Source organism: Hyla sarda, chromosome 11, assembly GCF_029499605.1.
Source record: "Hyla sarda isolate aHylSar1 chromosome 11, aHylSar1.hap1, whole genome shotgun sequence".
NCBI classification, from domain to species: Eukaryota; Metazoa; Chordata; class Amphibia; order Anura; family Hylidae; genus Hyla; species Hyla sarda.
This window is the reverse complement of record NC_079199.1, coordinates 100521086-100547969: the sequence shown is the minus strand read 5'-3', so window position 1 is coordinate 100547969 and position 26884 is coordinate 100521086. Positions and strand designations below refer to the sequence as shown.

The 26884-nt window shown below is 45.7% G+C and overlaps 1 pseudogene; it reads right to left on the bottom strand.

Annotated features, from left to right (window-relative positions):
- Positions 1 to 24098: 24098 nt before the first annotated feature.
- On the bottom strand, positions 24099 to 24213 carry LOC130296026 (U2 spliceosomal RNA; annotated as a pseudogene).
- Positions 24214 to 26884: the final 2671 nt, after the last annotated feature.

Here is a 26884-nt window from a genome sequence, read left to right as displayed (position 1 = left end):
CGCCTCTATCCGAGACAATCTGCGTAGGCAACCCGTGAAGATGAAAAATGTGTACAAAAAATTGTTTAGCCAACTGAGGCGCAGAAGGAAGACCAGGAAGAGGGATGAAATGTGCCATTTTGGAGAATCGATCAACGACCACCCAAATAACAGTGTTGCCACGGGAAGGGGGTAAATCAGTAATAAAATCCATACCAATCAGAGACCAAGGCTGTTCGGGGACAGGCAGAGGATGAAGAAAACCAGCGGGCTTCTGGCGAGGAGTCTTATCCCGGGCACAGATAGTGCAGGCTCGCACAAAGTCCACAACATCCGTCTCCAGAGTCGGCCACCAATAGAAGCGGGAGATGAGTTGCACAGATTTCTTGATACCCGCATGACCTGCGAGATGGGAGGAGTGACCCCATTTGAGGATTCCGAGGCGTTGGCGAGGAGAAACAAAGGTCTTTCCTGGAGGAGTCTGCCTGATGGAGGCAGGAGAAGTGGAGATCAGGCAGTCAGGTGGAATGATGTGTTGCGGAGAGAGTTCAACTTCTGAGGCATCCGAGGAACGAGAGAGAGCATCGGCCCTAATGTTCTTATCGGCAGGACGAAAGTGAATCTCAAAATTAAATTGGGCAAAGAACAGAGACCACCGGGCCTGGCGAGGATTCAGCCGTTGGGCAGACTGGAGGTAGGAGAGGTTCTTGTGGTCGGTGTAGATAATAACAGGAGAACTTCAAGCAGATGCCTCCATTCCTCAAGTGCTAATTTAATGGCTAGAAGCTCTCGATCCCCGATGGAGTAGTTCCTCTCCGCTGGAGAGAAGGTCCTAGAGAAAAAACCACAAGTGACAGCATGCCCGGAAGAATTTTTTTGTAGAAGAACAGCTCCAGCTCCCACTGAGGAGGCATCAACCTCCAATAGGAAGGGTTTGGAAGGGTCAGGTCTGGAGAGGACGGGAGCCGAAGAAAAGGCAGACTTGAGTCGTTTAAAGGCGTCTTCTGCTTGAGGAGGCCAGGACTTGGGATCAGCATTTTTTTTGGTTAAAGCCACGATAGGAGCCACAATGGTAGAAAAATGTGGAATAAATTGCCTGTAATAATTGGCGAACCCCAAAAAGCGTTGGATAGCACGGAGTCCGGAGGGGCGTGGCCAATCTAAGACGGCAGAGAGTTTGTCTGGATCCATCTGTAGTCCCTGGCCAGAGACCAAATATCCTAGAAAAGGAAGAGATTGGCATTCAAACAGACATTTCTCAATTTTGGCATAGAGTTGGTTGTCACGAAGTCTCTGAAGAACCATACGGACATGCTGGCGGTGTTCTTCTAGATTGGCAGAAAAAATTAGGATATCGTCCAGATATACAACAACACAGGAGTATAACAGATCACGAAAAATTTCATTGACAAAGTCTTGGAAGACGGCAGGGGCGTTGCACAGTCCAAAGGGCATGACCAGATACTCAAAGTGTCCATCTCTGGTGTTAAATGCCGTTTTCCACTCGTCCCCCTCTCTGATGCGGATGAGGTTATAGGCGCCTCTTAAGTCCAATTTAGTGAAGATGTGGGCACCTTGGAGGCGATCAAAGAGTTCAGAGATGAGGGGTAAGGGGTAGCGGTTCTTAACCGTGATTTTATTAAGACCGCGGTAGTCAATGCAAGGACGTAGGGAGCCATCTTTTTTGGACACAAAGAAAAATCCGGCTCCGGCAGGAGAGGAGGATTTACGGATAAAGCCCTTTTTTAGATTCTCCTGGACGTATTCGGACATGGCAAGAGTCTCTGGGGCAGAGAGAGGATAAATTCTGCCCCGGGGTGGAGTAGTGCCCGGGAGGAGGTCGATAGGGCAATCATAAGGCCTGTGAGGAGGTAGAGTCTCAGCTTGTTTTTTGCAGAAAACATCCGCGAAGTCCATATAGGCCTTAGGGAGACCGGTTACTGGAGGAACCACAGAGTTACGGCAAGGGTTACTGGGAACCGGTTTTAGACAGTTCTTGGAACAAGAGGACCCCCAACTCTTGATCTCCCCAGTGGACCAATCCAGGGTAGGGGAATGAAGTTGAAGCCAGGGAAGTCCAAGGAGAATTTCCGAGGTGCAATTGGGGAGGACCAAAAGTTCAATCCTCTCATGATGAGATCCGATGCTCATAAGAAGGGGCTCCGTGCGGAAACGTATGGTACAGTCCAATCTTTCATTATTTACACAATTGATGTAGAGGGGTCTGGCGAGACTGGTCACCGGGATGTTGAACCTTTTGACGAGAGAGGCCAAAATAAAATTTCCTGCAGATCCAGAGTCCAAGAAGGCCACTGTAGAGAAGGAGAAGGCAGAGGCAGACATCCGCACAGGCACAGTAAGACGTGGAGAAGCAGAGTAGACATCAAGGACTGTCTCACCTTTGTGCGGAGTCAGCGTACGTCTTTCCAGGCGGGGAGGACGGATAGGACAATCTCTCAGGAAGTGTTCGGTACTAGCACAGTACAGGCAGAGGTTCTCCATACGGCGTCGTGTCCTCTCTTGAGGTGTCAGGCGAGACCGGTCGACCTGCATAGCCTCCACGGCGGGAGGCACAGGAACAGATTGCAGGGGACCAGAGGAGAGAGGAGCCGAGGAGGAGAAACGCCTCGTGCGAACAGAGTCCATATCTTGGCGGAGTTCCTGACGCCTTTCGGAAAAACGCATGTCAATGCGAGTGGCTAGGTGAATAAGTTCATGTAGATTAGCAGGAATTTCTCGTGCGGCCAGAACATCTTTAATGTTGCTGGATAGGCCTTTTTTGAAGGTCGCGCAGAGGGCCTCATTATTCCAGGACAATTCTGAAGCAAGAGTACGGAATTGTACGGCATACTCGCCAACGGAAGAATTACCCTGGACCAGGTTCAACAGGGCAGTCTCAGCAGAAGAGGCTCGGGCAGGTTCCTCAAAGACACTTCGGATTTCCGAGAAGAAGGAGTGTACAGAGGCAGTGACGGGGTCATTGCGGTCCCAGAGCGGTGTGGCCCATGACAGGGCTTTTCCGGACAGAAGGCTGACTACGAAAGCCACCTTAGACCTTTCAGTGGGAAACAGGTCCGACATCATCTCCAGATGCAGGGAACATTGGGAAAGAAAGCCACGGCAAAACTTAGAGTCCCCATCAAATTTATCCGGCAAGGATAAGCGTATCCCAGGAGCGGCCACTCGCTGCGGAGGAGGTGCAGGAGCTGGCGGAGGAGATGATTGCTGAAGCTGTGGTAGTAACTGTTGTAGCAAAACGGTCAGTTGAGACAGCTGTTGGCCTTGTTGCGCTATCTGTTGTGACTGCTGGGCGACCACCGTGGTGAGGTCAGCGACAACTGGCAGAGGAACTTCAGCGGGATCCATGGCCGGATCTACTGTCACGATGCCGGCTGGCAGGTAGTGGATCCTCTGTGCCAGAGAGGGATTGGCGTGGACCGTGCTAGTGGACCGGTTCTAAGCCACTACTGGTTTTCACCAGAGCCCGCCGCAAAGCGGGATGGACTTGCTGCGGCGGTAGTGACCAGGTCGTATCCACTAGCAACGGCTCACCTCTCTGGCTGCTGAAGATAGGCGCGGTACAAGGGAGTAGGCAAAAGCAAGGTCGGACGTAGCAGAAGGTCGGGGCAGGCAGCAAGGATCGTAGTCAGGGGCAACGGCAGAAGGTCTGGAAACACAGGCAAGGAACACACAAGGAACGCTTTCACTGGCACTAAGGCAACAAGATCCGGCGAGGGAGTGAAGGGGAAGTGAGGTGATATAGGGAAGTGCACAGGTGTAACCACTAATTGGGACCACTGCGCCAATCAGCGGCGCAGTGGCCCTTTAAATCGCAGAGACCCGGCGCGCGCGCGCCCTAGGGAGCGGGGCCGCGCGCGCCGGGACAGAACAGACGGAGAGCGAGTCAGGTAGGGGAGCCGGGGTGCGCATCGCGAGCGGGCGCTACCCGCATCGCGAATCGCATCCCGGCTGGCAGCGGAATCGCAGCGCCCCGGGTCAGAGGACGTGACCGGAGCGCTGCCGCGGGGAGAGTGAAGCGAGCGCTCCGGGGAGGAGCGGGGACCCGGAGCGCTCGGCGTAACATATATGTTACTCACTAGGCGGATGCTTTTACATGTATTTTTAATGTGGCTCACGAATCCCTCAGTTCTGCTGCTCACTTATTCTGACATCCACTGCTCAGGAAAGGGCAGGCCCAAGGCAAGCACTGAGCCCGCCCTCACTCACCATGCATTCACTTCCTCCCTGAGTCTTCTGTGCTGGGTCTCTTCATCCAATCACTGCAGGCTGCTCTGTAACCCCTCCTCTCTGTTTTCAAGCTGCAGTCTGGTAGGACAGGAGTGAGCACAGAGGAGTGCTAGTCCCGCCCTCACTTCCTGGACTTTGTTCCTGCCTCTGCTTCAGCTGGGACAAAGATGATGTTGCAGCCAGACAGGATAATGTTCTGGATGGTATGGGGACCCTAAGTGGTCTTTTTCTATAAGCCATGATTTCTATAAAAAGTAGATAACATTTTTTGGGAAGTATTTTGGAAAGGTTAATGTTTTGCCAAGATGTACAACATAGAATTTTTTTTGGATTCTGACAGTGCTTATTAAGGCTAACCATACATACTTTGGCCAATAGCTACATTTCCCGACCCGCAAAACACAAGCGCGCTCGCCTTGGCAAAGTGTTGTTACAAGTGTTTTGAATTGGAAGAGGTGAATAAAGAACTCTTCTGGCATCAGCTCATCTTCCTTAAGAACAAAATCTTTGAGCATGTTGACATCATATTACCCAATCCTTCTCTCCCCTGAAATCTGCCTTCGAGGTGACTCACAAATAGATGATCAGCCAGTCCCCATGAATGTGGTGACTTCAGCCAACGCTAATCTAATGTGCATGGCCAGGTTTTTTTCCGTCAGTGAGGGGAAGGGTTGCCAAGCCAAAAGACCACTGGCCCATCCAGTATGGATACCTGAGGTTTGGTGCTGAGAATTGTTCTTTACTGGCTAAATTCATTGCAGTACATGTGTAACAGGTGAAGGAACTTACCCCCATTCACAGGCGGCAGCCATTTTCAAGGAGGCTAAGAGTCCCTGCAATGTCCAATTCTGACACCTCTCTTCCATGTCGGACAAAGTACGTGGCCTATCAAGAAAGATTTTCATTAAAGCCTGCTCAGTGCAACATCATGAGGAGGAAAAAAAAAGGGATTGAAGAAGAGAGAATCAGGACATGGAACAACATGGGGACAGAATGGTTGAGGATGAAAAGGTCCCTCAGGAAGTGCTGCAGCCAACAGGGAGCCAGGAGTCAACAACAGGGCCTCTCTTTAGGGTGTCGGGGCAGGGGAGCGCCATATTATGCAGTTATGACATTGGTTTCCCTCAGCCCTGGGCAATGAAAAACCCAGTGTGAGATTTTCTCCACTACGTAGCCCTTATTTAAGATCATTCAGCCTCTATTACAGTAACCACCCCTTCCCTCTATCCAACTATCTTTGCAGAGCACCCACACCTCTGCAGTCGGGCAAAGTATGTCCCTCTACAAAATGGCACCAGAACACCATTCTACAGTGTGATGACCCATGGGTGTATGGTGTGGTAGGATCAGATGGTATAAACCCCGGGGGCAAGATGTTGTTAAACCCTAGTGTTCGTGAGGCCAGTGTGGTTTTAGGGTTCCGGAACACCACATGCCCGGTTCCTCCGCTATCCCAGTTGCTAGTAGTGAAATGAGAGTCCACAAAGAGTTATGGTCAAACGGAGGCTTTACTGAGTATAAGAAAGATGGAATTATCTTCAAAGCTAAGGCCAGATTTCCCGGAGAGGTGGCCAGAACCCAGAAGGACCTCGCAGCTTGCTGGACCAATTTACTTGTAATTAACTTGACTTGTGATTGGACTTAACTTGACTATGTTCAAGACTTGACTAGTTTCAGTGACAGCAGACATAGACTTGAGACTTACTGGAATGACTGTAGGTTTTGGGGTCTTCCAGATGCTGATCACTTGCCCTGAGATCTCTGGTGTTAACTGTGCTCAGTAGCAGAAGAGAAGAGAGTGAATTGTAATTGCCGCCCCTTTATATAGTGGGTGGCTGGACTAAAGCCTCTAAAGCCTTGTACTCTCTGGGAGAACATGTGACAACAAATCATGTGACTGCATAACATAACATGTGACAGACTTACAGGTCCTTTAGACCTCCCACAGTCCTTTGTACTACCTATACATTAGGAGACTGTCAAGGCCAGGGGTCTGCAACCTTTAAGACAAAAAGAGCCACTTGGACCCATTTCCGAAGGAAAAAAAAAAAACTGGGAGCCGCAAAACCATTGCGACATTTAAAACAAATATAACACTGCATATATTGCTTCTTACCTTAATGCTATATATACAGGATCATGCAGTCAGCTGTCAATCTGAAGAAAAAAAGGACTTTCACTTAACAATGTGAAATTCAGAAATGTTTATTTTCTTGCCTTTATCCATGGCTGGCCTACAGGGGTCCAAAACAGGGACGTAAATAGAAATCAGAGGGCCCCATCGCAAAATTTGCTATGCCCAATAATCAATGCCCCAAAATGCCATATAAAATTAATCAGGGCCCCAGTGTACCATAAATCATAATCATAATTTTTTTGGGCCCATGCCTGGGGTGGGCTTTTTTTGGGGCCAGGCCTGGGGTGGGCTTTTTTGGGGCCCAGGCCTGGGGTGGGCTTTTTTTTGGGCCCAGGCCTGGGGTGGGCTTTTTTTGGGCCCAGGCCTGGGGTGGGCTGGGGAGAGGGGGGTTAATGCAATGGGGAGAGGGGGGTTAAGGCTGCTGCGGGGTGAGGGGTTAACACTACCGCTGCCATGGGGTGAGGGGTAACTTGACCCCTTACCCCATGGCAGTGGCAGCGTTAACCTCTCACCCCGCGGCAGCGATAACGCTGCCGCTGCCATGGGGTGAGGGGTTAAGTTACCCCTCACCCCATGGCAGCGGTAGCGTTAACCTCTCACCCCGCGGCAGCGATAACGCTGCCGCTGCCATGGGGTGAGGGGTTAAGTTACTCCTCACCCCATGGCAGCGGTAGCATTAACCCCTCACCCCACGGCAGCATTAACTGTCGCGGGGTGAGGGGTCAATGCCCCGCTGTCAAGTGAGTAATGTACATACTCACCAGATCCTCGCGTGGCGTCTTCCTCTCCCGGCGGCGCTCCTCGACTGAGGCGCAGGCCAGCGACGTCACTGTCATGTGACGTTACATTGTCACATGACAGTGAGGATCCACGCGGCCCCGGAAGAAGAGACTCTGCTCTGATGGCACCAGGGCAGGTAAGTAAACCGACGATGCCGTGACGGACAGATCATTCCAGGACACTGCATTGTCCCGGAATGAGGGTGACCGGGACCCGGGACAGACTCGCGGAGCCGCGGCAAAGGTGTAAAAGAGCCGCATGCGGCTCCGAAGCCGCGGTTTGCTGACCCCACAACATTCTGGAAACAACAGGGGGAGACCTTGCAGGGGAGCCCCCAGGTCATTGAGGGTCTCAACCTTACAACCCCCCTTGCTTAACATAAGTCGTCCTTGACGTAGGTGCTGTCAGAGTTGAGGGATGAAGTGGCCGTGGGGCCTGATGCAGTCCTGAGGCATTTTGAGATAACAAACGTCCATTTCAGGCTGCTGAAATTACGGATAACATTAGAGTCTTTGTATAAATTGTCCATACACACTCTGACTTGTGGTTGAACAGGATAAGTGATGACATATAACTTTTCTTTAAGGACCTTTGCATATAACAACTGGACTATGCATTTTACAGTTAACTATACACAACATGACATTTTTGACTATGCATGTAACTATACATGACTAGACTATATACTAGACATTGTATACATGACTAGACGTAGAACTTTAGACTTAGACATTTTCATATTGGGTTGCCTGAGGCTCTCTGCCCAATGCCTTGGCTACTGAGGTCCCTTGGCATTTAAAACACATCTCCCCAGTACACTATTTTTTGTTTATTCTAGACATATTTAGGCTAGACAACTGTTACAGATAACAATTTGACATTACTGTTACCTTGTATTGACTACGTGCATGAGTTTAGTATCAGTACTTTCAGTACTTTCTGGCCAGGAAAGTATCCTGCGCACGAACATAATGATATATGACATTAAATACATTTGACATTAAGGAGACTGTGAAATATTGAGTGATACAGTACTACTGTATGTGACTGAGGTATACAATACTTATGTGTACATAACTATGAGTACTTTCTGTAGACTGGTTATGTATACTTCTAGCGGGTATCTGCCCTTGTGTGGACCATTGGGACCTACGCAGCACCATCTCTTGGGACTCAGAAACAGCAACCTCTTCAGGAGCTCTTAACTCAGCCGAAGTAGGTGGTAACTCTGGACTGACAGAACTTGAACTTGGACATGGAGGTTCAATTATGGGTGAGGCAGGTGATCTGGAGATTGGAGTATATTCTTGTGCCAACGGTGACAGAGCTTGAGCCGGTATAGTGACTAGAGTTGGGTGCACAGGTTGGTATGAAACCGAAGATTGCAGCTTGGCCAGGAGGGAGCATTGGAACATCCATGGACGGGTGAATTCCCTCTCCAGGCACATACTCCCTCGCAGGTTTGATTGGTGGTGAGGGTGGTTTCGGAAGCACAGGCAAATCCTCCTTGTGACAAAACTTGATTCGATTGCGATGAACGACATGCAGTTCGTACCCGGACTTCTGGATTGCATACACATCAGGATAGGGTACTGCAGTCACTGTATAGGGCTCCATTACCCAGATGGAATCCAGTTTGTGAGTTCCTGGGAACTTCTGCAGCCAGACCTTGTCACCTATTTGGAGGGGTTTGACGGAGGCATGACAGTTGTAGTCTTGCTGCTGCTTCTGTTGAGCCTCACCCATCTTTCTGTTGACAATCTCTTTTGCTTCTTGGATTCTTCTTTGATGGTCAGAGACCCATTCCATAGAAGCTTGCGGAGGGTTATTGATGGAAGCTTGTAGTCCAAACGTGCGGTCTTTTGGTAGTTGACCATGTCGGCCCATCATCAAATAAAATGGGGTGTATCCAGTGGAACAGTGCACTGTGTTGCTATAAATCTCCAAGAGCTCGGGTAACAACCGGGGCCACTCTTCCTGTCTGGACACAGACAGTGCTCGCAGCATGTGAATGAAGACTTGATTCACCCCCGTTTCCTTGAGGGTGATAGGCAGTTGTCCTGAGTTTCTTGCAGGCATGAAATTGACACAGCTCTTGGAAGAGTTGGGCCTCAAAGGCCGTTCCTCAGTCAGTGAGGACAGACTCTGGACATCTGAGGATTTGTACCCAATGGGAGCAGAACATCTGGGCTGTGGTTTTTGGCTGTAAGATCTTTGACTGGTATGTCTACAACCCACTTGGAGTAATGATCCAATGGTTAGAGCATAAGAGTACCCGGACCGGGTATGAGACAACTTGACATGGTCTAGCGTGACCAACAGGTTAGGCCTTTCACTCTGGATGGAATGGAGGGGTGCTCTGGCGTCCTTGTGCCCATTCTTGGTGACGTTGCAGACGGCACACTCGCTGTATCATTTCTCAATGTCGCTCCACATCCCAATCCAGTAAAACCGTCGCCTGACTGTAGCTTCTGTCTTGTGGACTCCGAAGTGTCCCAACTGATCATGGTAGGCATTGACCATCGCCGCGTCCCTTCGGGGAACCAGGATCTGATGAAGTCATTCACCAGAAACCGGATCCAAAGAGTTTCGGTACAGTCCCTTGTGCACAAACAGTCGCTTTCTTTGTCGCCACAGCCGTTTCATCTCGTAGCTGTTCTGAGCCCAACGTAGACGGGTTGGTACCTTTTTCATTAGAAGGTAGTCCAACAGATCCCCCCATGACTCGAATTTCGTCCTGCAGAGTCCTCCAGGTGTACAAATCTTCCTGGACTTTCTTGGGGACATCTTCCCACTCGTCTTCGACAGGTGGTTCCTCGCCATGGGCCATCCGAGATAGTACATCAGCATTGACATTGGACTTGCCGCTTCTGTACTTGATGGGGAAGTCATAATTGGCCAACCTTGATGCCCACCGCTGCTCAATGGCACCCAGTTTGGAGGTCTTCAGGTGGGCCAACGGGTTATTATCCGCATAGACAGTGAATGGTGTGGCAGCCAGGTAATCTTTAAACTTCTCAGTCACAGCCCATACGAGGGCAAGGAGTTCCTGCTTGAAGGAGCTATAATTGGCATCATTCTTTTCTGCTCCGTGCAGATTACGACTGGCATAGGCTATCACCTGCTCTTGTCCTCCCTGGACTTGGGATAGGACTGCCCCCAAACCTTCAAAGCTGGCATCGGTGTACAGCCGGAATGGTTGCGTGTAGTCTGGATAAGCCAGGATGGGTGTCTCCGTCAATAGGTGTTTAAGGGCCTGGAAGGCTGTCTCTTGCTCTTTGGTCCAGGCCACAGGTAGCTTCCCACTGTAGTTCTCCTTCGCTGTACCCTGCAAGAAGGCTGTGAGGGGCTCTGCAATCTGGGCGAAGTGAGGAATGAAGCGGCGGTAGTAGACGTCAAATTCCAGAAACCTCTTTCACTGTGGGCGGGGTAGGCCAGTTCTTAATTTCCACCTTGCCGGGATTAGGCTGGACTCCCTCCATGCTGACAACATGACCTAGGTAGAGTATACAATGACATTATCAAGTAAGGTAGAATTAGAAGACGGCACTCCAAAGCAGGAATAGTGAAGGCAAAAAAAGTTTATTCACCCATCCAGTTCAAAAATGATTCAACGTTTCAACTTCACAATGAAGTCTTTTTCAAGTATGAAAAATACTTCATTGTGAAGTTGAAACATTGCATCATTTTTGTACTGGATGGGTGAATAAACTTTTTTTGCCTTCACTATTCCTGCATTGGGGTGCCATCTTCTAATTCTACCTTACTTATATTGCTGACTATGGTCTGGTCTTGAGGACTGAGAACCCCCGGACTTTTTAAAAGTTCATCACAGTACACCACTTATTTTTTTCTACTTGTCAATGACATCATCAAGGTACAGCAAGACACTCTGGAAGTTTAAATGGCCCAAACATCGCTCCATCAGCCGCTGGAAGGTAGTAGGGGCATTGCACAGCCCGAACGGCATGCTCTTGATCTCAAACAGTCCCATGGGGGTCACGAAGGCTGTTTTCTCTCGGTCTTCCACAGCCATAGGCACTTGCCAATACACACTGGTCCAAGGTGAAGAAGTACGCTGCCGACCCAAGGGCAGTGAGTGATTCCTCGATTCTTGGAAGAGGATAAGATGGTTCCATCTTTCTTTTTGACCAGAACAAGGGGCGCCGCCCATGGACTTTCCTGAATTACATCGGCATCCTTCATGTCGACTAACATCTTCTTGACGGTTTGGTACATGCCTGGTGCGACCGGATGGTGCCTCTCTTTGAGAGGTGGGTGGTCGCCTGTCAATATCCGATGCTGGATCATGGACCTATGTCCAAAGTCTGAAGGATGCTTACTGAATGCTTCGTGGGTCCTCTTGGCGACATTAATAACCCTGTTGACTTGATCCTTCGGGGTGGTTTCGTCTCCCACTTGAAGTTGTGCCCACCAGGGTTCGGGGTGACTTTCCACAGAACATGGAGTCACTTGGGCTGCTTGTTGTCGAGCCACTTTGCGTTCTGATAGAATATCAACTGGCTCTAGAAGATACAACTGGGCCACTGGAGTGTGTACTTTGGTAGAATGGTAGCCACACTTGACAGATTGACTAACCGGACTGGAACTTTCAAATCAATAACGGTGACAAGAGTCCTTGCTGCTCGAACTAGTGGATGATCTTCCAAATGGATAGGCTCCAACAGGGCTTGATAGTCCTTGTTTCTCACTCCGGGATGGGAATGGCACCACAGGACTGTCTCTGTGTTAGGTTGTAAGGTCACTGACCTGATGTTTTGAATCCGTACTTTGCAAACTTCTCCTTGTTGATTGGCAAACTTCTGCTCCACTCGGAGAACCTTTAAGTGGTGCTGCGCAGCCCGCTGGCCTGAGGGGGACATGTATGGGAGAGAAACGTCGGGGGGGGGGGGGGGTGTTGGCACATGGCGTTTTAGTAAGCAGCCTATGGTTCAGAACACTCATTATTCATAGTTGGTACCTTTAGGAATATTCCTGGATGTGACTTAGGTGGACGCCAATCGGGAGCAATTATAGCAACCATTTAGTGAAAGCAATAATAGGAGTGTGACTCCATTATAATATGAACCAATAGACTGTGGTTTTAAACACACATTATATTTGTTTTTGCTCACTATTTGATATACTTTTAAATACGAACTGATAAAGCAATGATTTTAATTGGATAGGGTTCCCTAGTTCGGGAATTTTGTCCCAGGAGGGTGAAAACCTGAGTGGGAATAGTTTTTTTATTTATAACCCTGGGAACCCTCATTGGAAGTGTTGGATGTATGTATGGGAGAGAGGCATGCAAGGAATCTACTATGTCAGTAAAACAATGTTTCATGATATTCATCCCCAATATGAATTCTGCAGCTTCCTTATCAGACACATCAGTTACAATCACTCCCTGTCCCTGAAGCACATGTTTCCCACTTGAATAGTGGGCTCCCAATATCCATGCCTGGGTCTTGGTTTCCTGTTACCTGTCACTACCTTGACGTCAACACTGTCGGGTTCACACAACAAATTAACATTCCAGTACTTGTAAAACAGTTCTTTAGATATAGTGGACACTTGTGACCCTGTATCTATTTACGCCTCCAAGTGTAGACCTTCTACAATGACTTTTACATAGGGGTAGGGGGCGATATAAAGGGATAGTCCTGACTTAGGGTGTTCGGGAGTTGTGACTGCTGGCTGTTTTCCTTGGGACTGGTCCTCGACCCCAGGGGAAATTCCGTTTAAACCACAGCAATGCATTGTCCAGTGTCCAGACTTACAGTTACAGTGAGTACAGAAGGGTCTATTACTCCCAGAATACCTAGCAGGTGAAGGAGCACAGCAGCTGGGATTACATGGGGCAGGAGTAGAGGGGGTTTCTCTAGGCAAGGATTGCTCACGGGAGAATGGAGCAGGCCGGGTGGCGAGGTCCCTCATAACCTTAGTCAATTGTGCAAGGTCTTGTTTAATGCGTTGTAAGTCTGAATCCGTAGTGACTGACATGGTTGCTTGGACTGCGTTTGGGACATTTGAATGCGGCAGTATAGGCCTGACCATCACCCCTGAGGGCTCCTGAGCAGGTGCAAGGGGAGTACAAATATCTTTAGACTCAGTACTTTTACTTGAATTACTTGAATAGCCAGTCTTTTAAAATCAGGGAAGGACAGACTGAGGTTCTGAACTGCTAGCATTCTCAACTGGGCTTTGTCCCACTTATTATGAGCCCCATCAATAAACCTGGGAGTGATACCATTTAGTTTTTGAACAGTCTCTAGGGCATTTTATAAAGCTACTGCATAAGCTCTCAGAGTCTCACCTGGCTTCTGCCGTCTCTCATACAACCGGAGGCGTACCTCTGACGGAGATTGTGACTCAAATACCTGGTATAACCCCTCAAAGATCTGCTCTACCGTCGCCCTCTCGGAGGCGGGCCAGGTGCGGACGTCTTCAAGTGCTGGTCCCTGTAGTTGTCCTGTGAGCAGCTGCACCTGTTGATTAGGAGGGAGAGAATAAAAGACAAACAAGCTATGGATCTTCTTTTTGAAATCCCTCAGGGTGAATGGGTCTCCATTGTAGATAGGGAGGACAGGATTCCCCAAGAATATTGGTGCAGACATTGGAACATCAGGACTGTTAACGTTGACTGTAGACAGGGCTGGCAATTTCCTCCTGGCTGCTGGAGATGGAGGGGCACTGTCGCCTGGTAGATCTGGGTCCCAAACAGCTTACAGGACACCGGGAGGATCCCTACCTGCCTCCTCGGTGTCTGATCGGCGAATGACTGCTCCATGCCTGAGATCCAGGCAGGAGCAGTCAAGCGCCGATAACACTGATCAATGGTATGTTAATACATGCCAGTGATCAGTGTAAAAGATCAGTGTGTGCAGTGTTATAGCCCCCTATGAGGGCTATAACACTGCAAAAAAGAAGTGAAAAAAGTGTTAATATATGTGATTTAACCCCTTGCCGAATAAAAGTTTGAATCACCACCCTTCTCCCATTATAAAAAAACACAGTGTAGATAAAAATAAAAATAATCTATGTGGTATCGCCGCATGCGGAAATGTCCAAACTATAAAAATATATCGTTAATTAAACCGCACGGTCAATGGTGTACACGTAAAAAAAAATCCAAAGTCCAAAATAGAGTATTTTTAGTCACTTTTTATACCATTAAAAATGTATAAAAAGCGATCGAAAAGTCCAATCAAAACAAAAATGTTAACGATAAAAACTTCAGATCATGGTGCAAAAAATTAGCCCTCAAACTGCCCAGTACGCAGAAAAATAAAAAATTAGGAGTCAGAAGTGGACATTTTTATACATATAAATTTTCCAGCATGTACGACAAAATCAAACCTATACAAGTAGGGTATTATTTTAACCGTATGGACCTACAGAATAAAGATAAGGTGTAATTTTTACCAAAAAATGCACTGCGTAGAAACGGAAGCCCACAAAGTTTACAAAATGGCGTTTTTTTCTTCAATTTTGTCACACAATGTTTTTTTTTTTCCGTTTCGCCGTGTATTTTGGGGTAAAATGACTAATGTCACTGCAAAGTAGAATTGCAACTGCAAAGTAGAACCCATATTATGGATTTTTAGGTGGAAAATTTATTGGGTTATGATTTTTAAAAGGTAAGGAGGAAAAAACGAAAATGCTAAAACGGAAAAACGCTGAGTCCTTAAGGGGATAAGAAGAATTGGATGCCCTGTTTCTTTAAGAAGAATTGGGTGCGCTGTCTCTTTAAGAAGAACTGATGAGTGTGATGTCTCTTTAAGCTGTCCGGCAATAAACTGTAACGAGTACCTACAGACTTGACTGGGCACCGGGGGCAAACACTGACTGCCACCGGTGCTGAAGACTTATTGCAGCAAATTGTGGGTTTATGCAGAGTCTGCACTGCAGCGGGTACTTGCCGGTATTCTGTTGAGCCGCCGTAATCTCCACTATGGCTGCGCCCAGGGAACTTCCTGTTTGGTCCGGTTGGCAAATGCTTCCCCTACGGACTCTGTTTAACCCCTTCAGGTACAGACCTGACACACTTAGTAATGATGATTAACTGTCTCTATTTCACTGTACCCCGCAAGAGGGCTGTGAGGGGCTCTGCAATCTGGGCGAAGTGAAGATTGAAGCGGCGGTAGTCGGCAAATTCCAGAAAGCTCCGGACATCTTTGACTGTGCGCGGGGTAGGCCAGTTCTTAACAATTTCCACCTTGTCCGGATTAGGCTGGACTCCCTCAGTGCTGACAACGTGACCTAGGTAGTGTACCTGAGGTTTGAGTAGATGGCACTTGGACGGCTTGATCTTCAATCCATGTTTGATCAATACTTGGAAGACGTCTGACTGATGACCAAGGTGCTCTTGATAGGACTTAGAGTATACAATGACATCATCACTCTGGAAGTTTAAATGGCCCAAACATCGCCACTGGAAGGTAGCAGGGGCATTGCACAGCCCGAACGGCATGCTCTTTAACTACGATCGGGCAGGTATGGTCGTGACATCACACCACGTCCAATCCATTCATGTCTATGGGAGGGGGTGTGACGGCTGTCACACCCCTCCAATTGACATGAATGGAGGAGTGTGGCGTGTCGTCACGACCAGAGCTGCCCAAACCCAGCGTTCTGAACATAACGTTTAAAAAGCCAGATGACCGCACGGAGAGTACTTATCAGCTGATGTATGCTCCAGAGGAAGTTGTGCAGTTCTTTTCTGTCTGACTACAGGGCTTTCTGCTGACACCTCTGTCTGTGTCAGGAACTGTACAGAGCAGGGCAGGTTTGCTATGGGGATTGCTTCTGCTCTGGACAGTTCCTGAAACAGACAGAGGTGGCAGCAGAGAGCACTGTGGTCAGACAGAAAAGAACAACACAACTTCCTCTAGAACATACAGCAGCTGATAAGTACTGGAAGGATTTTTAAATAGAAGTAATTTACAAAATTAATTTTCCAACGGAGTACCCCTTTAACTGATTTTAATTTGAAAATGTGTAAATCCAGAAGAAGGCTAACACAAATTCCAGCTGATGTACTTGCCTCTTTTATCATATGATCCCATTTCATACATACAATAATTACAGTGTTTCACCCCCTAAGTGCTTTATGACAGGTGGTAGCTCCCACTTGCCTGACCACACATCAGATTTGACTTTGAAGCCGATGACTTGTCACTAGGGATTACTTCATGTATGTTGACCCACATATAAACTTAGACCTTACTGAGGATACGACCTGTTTGCCCAATATGAACAACAAAGTTTACAATGTGATTACAAGGGGCCATGTACATGTTCTGTATAGATGATCAGACGTCATAACTTCTTCTAGTGGTTTCCAGAAACCACAATCTTTTAGATATTGATGGTACACTCTTTTTTGCTGGAATATTTTGCTCGAGTTTGTCTACCCAAACAATATAATGGCAAACTCCGGTACAGAACATCTTAGCGTTCCTGTATCTCCAGCTCATCTATAGAGATACATGAAGGGGCGTTTCGGCCACCACTTCATGCCCTAGTCGACAGTAATCCATGCATGGAGCGGAGATCATGCATGGAGAGAGCCAGGGTAGGAGATCACGAGGGGTCACAGAGGTTGACCCCTCGCGATCAGATACTTATCCCCTATCCTATGGATAGGGGGTAAGATATTTTGTACAGAATTCCCCTTTAATCACAGTAAAAAGGAACATAAACGTGAATATATATTTGACTCTTTTTTTTTGCCTTGTACAAGTGGGAGACAGTCTTTAAAGGGGTACTCCGTCCCTAGACATCTTATCCCCATCCAAAGGTACGGCACCCATTTTAGGACATCGTCAGTTGTCAGCCGTAACTCCGTCCTGTGTCAGGAAAAACAGCATCCCACCTCCTCCCTCGTACCAATCCTCTGTCAGACGTCAGCCACAACTCCCTCTTCACTCATCCGAAACTCCCTCGTCCAAAACGCCATCATCCCTCAGATGATTCTTCCTTAAGATGCAACTTACTGCTGCATAGAAGAGCCGACGCTGCACAGCATGTAAAGCAGAGTCGAAACTACGAAACTTGCACGTGTACTACAGACACTACATATTTTACAGAGTCTGTATAGCAGAGCCGACACCAAATAGCATGTACAGCAGAACCCGTATAGCAGAGAGCCAACACTGACTCGGCTTTGCTACATGGCAGGAAGGCTTTTCGTCTGAGGGATGACTGAGTTTCGGATTATGGAGTTTTGGATGATGGAGGTGCGGTTGACTCCTAACGGAGATTGGTCCGAAGGGAGGAGGCGGGATCATGTTTCGCCTGACTCCAGACGGAGTTACGGCTGACGACTGATGATGTCCTAAAATGGACACCGTACAAAGGATAGGGGATAAGATGTCAGATCACGGGGGTCCCACCGATGGGATCTCTCTGCTGCACCCGGCATTTGTTTAGAGCGTCGGTTGCAGCCCCGGAGGCTCATGACATCACGGTCACGCCCTGCTCGTGACATCATGGTCACTTACATTGAGACTTGCATTGAGGAGGCATGGCCGTGATGTCACGAGCCTCTGCCCTGCATCGCCAGTCATCCGGCACAGAGCGAAGTTCGCTCCATGCACCGGATGTCTGGGGTGCCGCAGCCGAGATCACGGGGTCCCAGGTGGCGGGACCAACGTGAGCAGACATCTTTTCCCCTATCCCTTGGGGATAAGATGTCTAGGGGCAGAGTACTCCTTTAAGGGGTTGTCCAGTTGAGGACATACATTTTCATTTGCTCTTTAGGTAATTCTGTAGTAATAGTGGTGGGCACGATAAGTGCTTCCGAGGCACGGATACCTGGGCAGGAGCTCAAAATCGTTTGCCAACATATCTGTGCTAACGGTTCACATTTAAACCAATGAGCCTTAAGTAGTTAACTAGTGAAAATGTTTGGTTGATTTTTCCGAGTGTATTCGTGTTTTGGCTGGGTGCTACTTTTGGGTCATTGGTTTGAATGGGGACAGTGCCGATTCAGGCACAAACACATTGGCAGCTGTTTTTGAATTTTTTTTTATGTATCCGTGCCTCGGAGGAACTAATCATGATGTGAATGCCCTCTAAGCAGGGTTGAGACTGGATATAAAGAGCATAACCAAAAAGTTCCTTATCTCTTGACCAAATTTGGATTACACATTTTTGATTTGAATGGACACAGTGTAATGCTTAGTTTTATCTGTGGTGGCGCTATAGGAACATTGAAGATTAAATGGGCACTGTCATAAAAAAAATGTTTGCTCTTGCACTCCTTATGGAAAATAAAAAATCTTTCTAATGTACTTTGTTTAAAAAAAAACAAAAAAAAGTTTTCTCTGTTTTATTTGTGTTTAAAAAAGCTGCCACTAGATGTCTCCCTACTTGTCCAGAGCACATTTCCCCCCATCTCTTGCACAGGCTTTTGACTCCTGCTGGCCTGGCAGAAGTCTAAAATCAGGAAATGCTGAGGGGTGTGTGTGCTACCTTAGCCAATCATTGCTCATCTCACACTGAACTGCTCTGGGCTGTGTGTAGCAGAGTGAGGGTGGAAGTTCTCCCCTGTATGGCTTCAGATGATGTCACGCCTGCTGGGCAACGCCCCTTTGTGAACCTGACTGAGCAGAAAATACAGAGCAATATCAAGGTAGAAAACTAAAAAATAATAAAAATAAAGGCCGGGGGTGGTTTATCATGATGGGGGCAGTGACCTGGGATGATTATCATATTTAACAAGATCATTAGAGGTACTGTTTAACTGCCAGGTCTCCCCACAGATTAAAACTGATGACTGGGGGTTCCAGTAGGGGGACACTTCATAATCATTTATTGTTGAGAGATAACAAGTAAGGTTTGTCATTTTTGGCCAATGAACTAAGATACATCCATATAACCAGTAAACATTAGGTTTTGGTGTAAACACTACCAATATACATGTGCACCTTCACCAGATGATGTTATTAAATTAAAGAAAATAACTGTGATATAATATTTACCTTGGGATATACTGACATATAGGCCCTCATTTATTAAGAGTGGAGTATAGTTTTCTTTGTGGGTTTTTGTATTTTTCCATGGTATTTGCTATTGTATATTGAATTTGGCCATTTTCCCTAGGTTTTTTCTCTTTTTACACATGCTCTGAGCTGTCGGGTTTTGCAGAGCTCAAATCCACCACATTTTATGTGGAACCCTTAGTAAATTTGTAGGTTTCTATATGTTTCTTATGAAAATGTATTTTATTTTTTGGGGAGACACGCCCCTTTTTGATGGCCACTCCCATTTTTAGGGTTTTCTCAGTAAAGTAGAGAGATGGTACAGTTTTATTGCAATTTTTGACAGAAATTCTGGTGCATGACACATGTGACACAAAAAAGCCCAACAAAATCTGCTCGGAAAAGCCTAAGTAAATGAGGCCCACGGTCATTATACAATACATTATACAATATGGATAAAAATATGACCACAAGGTTCCTCTTAAAGGGGTCCAAGGGATAGGGGATAAGATGTCTGATCGTGGGTGTCCCACCGCTGGGGACCCCCGCGATCTCGGCTGCGGTACCCCAGACATCCGGTGCATGGAGCCAACTTTGCTTCGAGCCGGATGACTAGCGATGCAGGGCGGAGTCTCATAACGTCACGGTCACACACTGCTCTTGACATCATGGTCACGCCCCACTTGTGACATCACAACCACGCCCCCTCAATGCAAGTCTATGGGAGGGGGCACCGCCGTGACGTCCCAAGTCTCCAGCGCTGCACCCAACGCTCTAAATAAACACTGGGTGCAACAGGAAGATTGCGGGGGTCCAGTCACTGGGGGATAGGGGATAAGATGTCTAGGGGCGGAGTACCCCTTTAACCAACCAATCTGGGATTTTTTTTTTTAATCATATTTTATTTAAAAAATAATAATAAAAAAAAACCTTAATTACAGATATAAATTTTTTATAAAAACAATATTAGAAAAATCTTACTGCACCATGAAGTGTTTAGGCACATTCTTTCCCATGGGAAAAACAAAACAAAACAAAAACTGCAGACAGAATCTGAATTGCCCTATATCTAGAAGGGGTAACACAACTTTGGACCCCATCCAAAAAAAATAAAGGACGAGACACCCTCCTTTCTAACTATAGGATGTGATTTAATGGTTCTGCACCATCCGGACGGAGGGCTCAGGCAGTTTGTCGTATCCATCTTTTGCAGAACAAATAAGCTTTGTGCAAGTGGCAGATGCTCGCAGACCCGGGCCTCCATGTATAGCGACATTTACCGTTTATAGACTCATAAAAAGCCCCATACATTTCCGTCCATGAGATAAAAGAACAATACAAAAGGCAAAGTGTGTATATTACATCCACTATAAAATAAAATAAAAAAATCACATTCCATCGTGTCAGTCTTTATCAGCGACCACATGTCACCTCTTCATTCATGTAGTCAGGCATTTTTTTGTTTTGTTTTTGTTTTAAATATATCGTTGTCCATATGCTGCCTTCGATATAACATTATTATTTATTTTTGTGTTAATTTTGTTTTGTCGAAAATTCGGCAAAACATTATATACCATACATAGATACTGAGGGATAATACTAAAATAATACATATTTCTGCTCAGTCAGTAGTAAAGGATTATATAAAAATGCCCAAAGGCATTCACATGCTGTAAAATGTATGGCTGCATTTTATTTTATGGCGGCATTTTCAGCTGTAATCAGAAAAAAACATGTAAATAATGCCAATTGCCAATTTAGGGTTAAAATACAAATGTAAAATGAAATACGGTTGCACGCTTTATGGTGTGTGAAGTAAAGTGGTATGCCAGGATTCATATGTAAAAATAATGTATACGTTTTATATGAATTCTTAAATCACCAAGAATTATTTTAGATATTTATAGAACATATTGACAATAAATTTATATTAACACAAGATAGATAGATAAATTGATAGATAGATATGAGATAGATTGATAGATATGAGATAGATAGATATGAGATATAGATATGAGATAGATAGATAGATAGATATGAGATAGATAGATATGAGATAGATAGATAGATATGAGATAGATAGGTAGATATGAAATAGATAGGTAGATATGAGATAGATAGATAGATAGGTAGATATGAGATAGATAGATATGAGATAAATTGATATGAGATAGATAGATATGAGATAGATAGATAGATATGAGATAGATAGGTAGATATGAAATAGATAGGTAGATATGAGATAGATAGATAGATAGGTAGATATGAGATAGATAGATAGATAGATATGAGATAGATAGGTAGATATGAAATAGATAGGTAGATATGAAATAGATAGGTAGATATGAGATAGATAGATAGATAGGTAGATATGAGATAGATAGGTAGATATGAGATAGATAGACAGATATGAGATAGATAGATGTGAGATAGATAGATATGAAACAGATAGATAGATAGATAGATAGGTAGATATGAGATAGATAGGTAGATATGAGATAGATAGATATGAGATAGATATGAGATAGATAGATATGAGATAGATAGGTAGATATGAGATAGATATGAGATAGATAGATAGATAGGTAGATATGAGATAGATAGATAGATAGATATGAGATAGAAAGATATGAAATAGATAGATAGATATAAAATAGATATAGATAGGTAGATATGAGATAGATAGATAGATAGATATGAGATAGAAAGATATGAAATAGATAGATAGATATAAAATAGATATAGATAGGTAGATATGAGATAGATAGGTAGATAGACTTCAACAATGTTGGCTACTCTATCAACATAAAATTTATATAACAAAAGTGTGTAAAAAATCTTATTAAAAACTAAAGCACAAAGATATAATAGCACTTGTGTTTCCTATAATAAAATTGTATGGAAATTGTGTCATTTTTTTGGAATTATAATTTTAGAACCTGGTATTAGTTGATTTGAAACTGAAAGATGTCCCATCACATTCCATCATACCAAAAATGTCTCTTACAAGGTAAGGGCTCTATGTTGCATTGGAAATGATGGCCCCCTCCCCCCCCCCCCCCCAGCCATCACATTTCTTTCTTCCAGTGTCAGTCGCAGGGGGGTCCCTAAACTGAAATGCTATCGTCAAATATAAGATTTACTATATACTCGGTAGATCAGAGACCCCAGAAAACCTTATGGTATGGAGTCTAGGGCAAACCATGTGCAAATCCAAAAAATTTCCATACTTAGATAATAAAAAAATTGGATACGCTATTCCTAGTGACAGCATGAACCTAAAAATTTCAATTCTGAAGTAGAAAATACAGCAGATCTGTGACCTGTCTTTAGTTTACTGTGAATGGATGAAGGGTGGTACCAGTGGATGTAACAGATTGCCGGAGAAAGATGTGGTAGTCACTTGGCAACAATTAACACCCCCCCCCCCATGTCTTTTATCTTAGGGAGATGTATAATTTGCATGTGGGAACAGGGCGACACAGAGTTCCACACGCATTCGGCGTTCTCGTTTAATGCCCGCGTGACAAAGAGTTAAAACCATTAGGAAAATGAGGACCATCATCCAATAGTTAAATCTGATTTGCATACATCTGCATAATGAATGTCATTTGCATTCCTAGAGGTTGGCTACTTCTGTGGGAGAAGTAAAGGGGGGATCTTGTTTTTGCACAAGAATGCATGTGCGTGCGTGCACCCTTTTTCTGTCCCCAAAAAGGAGGGGAAAAAAAGGACACTGTTCTCTTGTATTTTCCTTTCCTTCCTTCCGTACGGCACAAAAGAACTGAACACAGTGTCCATCTCACAGCAGTCAGTGCGTCCCCCTCTTCTCCTAACCCCACAGAATGCCACGTCCCCCTCCCTCCTCCTGTTCAAAACCTACGGACGTTCCACCATCTTAAAGCTGGTGTGAGACCTTACAAAATGGCCGACCTCTCATACAGGTACCGAGTGCGAATCCCGTACTGAATCATGGCACCCACCGCGGTCGCGGTCATGCTGGAAATGGCGCGGTATTGCACGGTTATGGAGCTGAGTGATATCATATCCTCTCCCGCTGAACTTGGCAACCATCCGATCATTCATTTGCATGTAACAGTCTGCAGAGGATTTCTCCAGTTTTTTAATTGTCAGGCATCAATTAGCCGATAAGATTATGCATGTGGGCGATTATGATTTCCAGCCCATCCCCCACCCCCTTCCCTTTCCTATTGCTCCTCTTTATATAAAAATAGCGTAGAGTCAAATTATCTTCTAGATTCATGAGGTAAACAAGAATTATAGGAGGGTCTTTTTGATGTTATGAATTGTTTGACCCCACAATATATTTTTTACAGATTTGGAAGGCAAAAGTGACTCTAGACAATTAGGATGGGAAATGAAAGAATGTAGAAATATCCTCTACCTCTTTTAGTGTATTATGTTGGTTCTTTACTATTTACTATTATATTCATAAGTTCCATGGAAGACCTGGGAACATACTCTTTGCCTACAGGCCAAAAGGCACCTGTAAGGTCCAGGGTTCAAAGTCACCTAAGCCCAGGAAGGACCAACAATGCTCCTAGCACCCACCTGGGCATTAGACCATGTTTTATTCAGGTAGCCAACAAGGTGGGACCCGGGGTTGCAGGGAGGTGTGGAACGTGTTGGCCACACGCACATCCCCTAGAACGACAGAAGGGACACCCAAAAGGACACCGCACCCTGATCAATCATAGTGATGCACAACACTCAAATGATGCAGTGAACTACTGCCCGGTTATCTGTCCGGTCCTATAAAAATTTCTCCGACCCTAGTTAGAAGGCCAGGAATCAAGAGGTGAGTGCCAAAGGTGAGAGATTGTAGTGCCTGTGCCAACACTTAGTGGGAACCACCACCCAGTGGGATCAGGCACCTCAGATTCACCACTTCCCAAGGGACTAATTACCTCGGCTTTTCACCTCCCGGCCCAATGACCAGACCCAGGGGGTCCACCTGCCCCCTCCAGGCAGAAATCTATCCCTTCTCAGTGGCTCACTGAAAACCACTGATAAGAACAGATACTACACTTGATCTAAGCCAAAAGGCCAAGAAGCGAAGGCGAAGACATTAGGTACCTTTATTCCAGATTGAGACAATCTTCTCTGGGTTCTTGCCCCACATCAGTACAGAGCAGAGTATGGGGTAAGGGCTCAATGACCAATGTTGGATGGTCATGTACATGAGATCTTATACATATTCCTTATGTTTAAGGAATAGGCTGCAAATCCCATTTGAGTCCCATGACAGATGGAGTTGGGGTAGAGAAGGATAGGGCAGGTTGGGTTTCAACAGCCCAACCAGTTGTTTTTGGTGGAATAAGCTGCCACCAGAATCGTCTGGCACAAGTTTATCCTTTCTCTCTCCATTTATAACACACAAAGACTCAACTGAGCCTCATGTGTATATGGCAAACCAAAAATATGCAGATTGCTATTGAAGGTTGTGGCCTAAATAGTCCACCTGCTTTTTATCATTAACCCCAGTGCGGGGATCTGGACAGGCGATGGATGGCCCAGCGAGCCAAGAGACACCGGTGAGAAGCACCGGTGAGAAGCGTTAGGTATAGACAAGTCCAGTTAAAGGGGTACTCACCCCCTAGACATCTTATCCCCTATTCAAAGGATGGGGGATAAGATGTCAGATCGCCGCGGTCCCGCTGCTGGCGACCCACACGATCGCAGCTGCGGCCCCCCGCTGTCATTACTGCACAGAACGAGTTCGCTCTGCACGTAATGACGGGCAATACAGGGGCCAGAGCATAGTAACGTCACGGCTCCGCCCCCTCGTGATGTCACAGCCCACCTCCAAAATACGAGTCTATGGGAGGGGGCGTGGCGGTCGTCACGCCCCTGCCATAGACTTGCATTAAGGGGGCGGGGGTGTGATGTCAAGAGGGGCAGAGCCATGACGTCACGCTGCTCCGTCCCCTGTATCTCCCGTCATTACCTGCAGAGCGAACTCGTTCTGTGCTGTAATGACAGCGGGGGGCCGCAGCGGCGATCCCGGGGGTCCCCAGCAGCGGGACCGCGGCAATCTGACATCTTATCCCCTATCCTTTGGATAGGGGATAAGATGTCTAAGGGCGGAGTACCCTTTAAGGCCATGTTCACACGTCTGGAATTTCTGTGCAGAATTCTGCATTGGAATTCCACTGGAGATTCCAGAGCATCAGAGTCCCATTGAATTCATTGGCGCTGAAATTCAGTTTTCTGTGTCCACAGAAAGAATGAACCTGTTCTTTCCATTCTTTTTGCAGACTCTGCATGGAATGCGTAACTGTGTATGAGATGGCGAATTCCTGTGCGGTCCTAGCGTCAGCATGTCATGCCATTGCCCCCACTGCCAGGAATGTCCGCACAGAGAATTTCCGTGCAGACATTCTGAAGTGTGAACATAGGCTTAAGGTCAGGTTCTAGGTATGTCAGTGGAAATGCATAGTCAGGAACAGGCAATGAAGTTGGGGTAAACAATACTGGTCCAGAAAAAAAGTCCAGGAGAGGTAATATAATACAGGGGATCAATGAGGAATGTAATCAGGAATCAGCTGTAGGTCATACACTGAAACAAATCCACATGCACAGATACAATTTCATTGGCACACTGTGGAACCTTTGCTCAGTCAAGGTACGGTGAGAGCAGGTGTATCTGCCTGATGGGCAGGTGACTGGAAGAGGAAGAATTTATGAATCAGGGACCGAGTACACACAGTATTGGAGAGATTTATCAAAAAGTTGACCTATTGCACATGGCAACCAACCATGTTGCTTAATTTATTTTTTAAAAGGCCTCTATAAAATGAAATAAGCAATCTGACTGGTTGCTATGGGCAACTGGTAAACTTTTTCTCTGCACAGGTTTTGATAAATCTCCCCAAATGTGCAAATATATAAATACTATAATACTGCTTCTATATATACAAGAATATAACTACTATAATACTGCCCCCCTATGTACAAGAATATAACTACTATAATACTGTTCCTATATACAAGAATATAACTACTATAATACTGCTCCTGTATACAAGAATATAACTACTATAATACTGCCCCCTATATACAAGAAAATAACTACTATAATACTGCCTCCTATATACAAGAATATAACTACTATAATACTGCTCCTGTATACAAGAATATAACTACTATAATACTGCCTCCTATATACAGGAATATAACTACTATAATACTGCTCCTATATACAAGAATATAACTACTATAATACTGCTCCTATATACAAGAATATAACTACTATAATACTGCTCCTATATACAAGAATATAATCACTATAATACTGCCCCTATATACAAGGATATAACTACTATAATACTGCCTCCTATATACAAGAATATAACTACTATAATACTGCTCCTATGTACAAGAATTTAACTATTATAATACTGTCTCCTATATACAAGAATATAACTACTATAATACTGCCCCCTATAAACAAGAAAATAACTACTATAATACTGCTCCTATATACAAGAATATAACTACTATAATACTGCCTCCTATATATAAGAATATAACTACTATAATACTGCTCCTATATACAAGAATATAACTACTATAATACTGCCTCCTATATACAAGAATATAACTACTATAATACTGCTCCTATATACAAGAATATAACTACTATAATGTAGAGGGGAGATAGAGAGATAGGACCGCACCGCGGTCACCCACAATATCCGGGGGTGTGTACACTGTGACAGGGGATGTC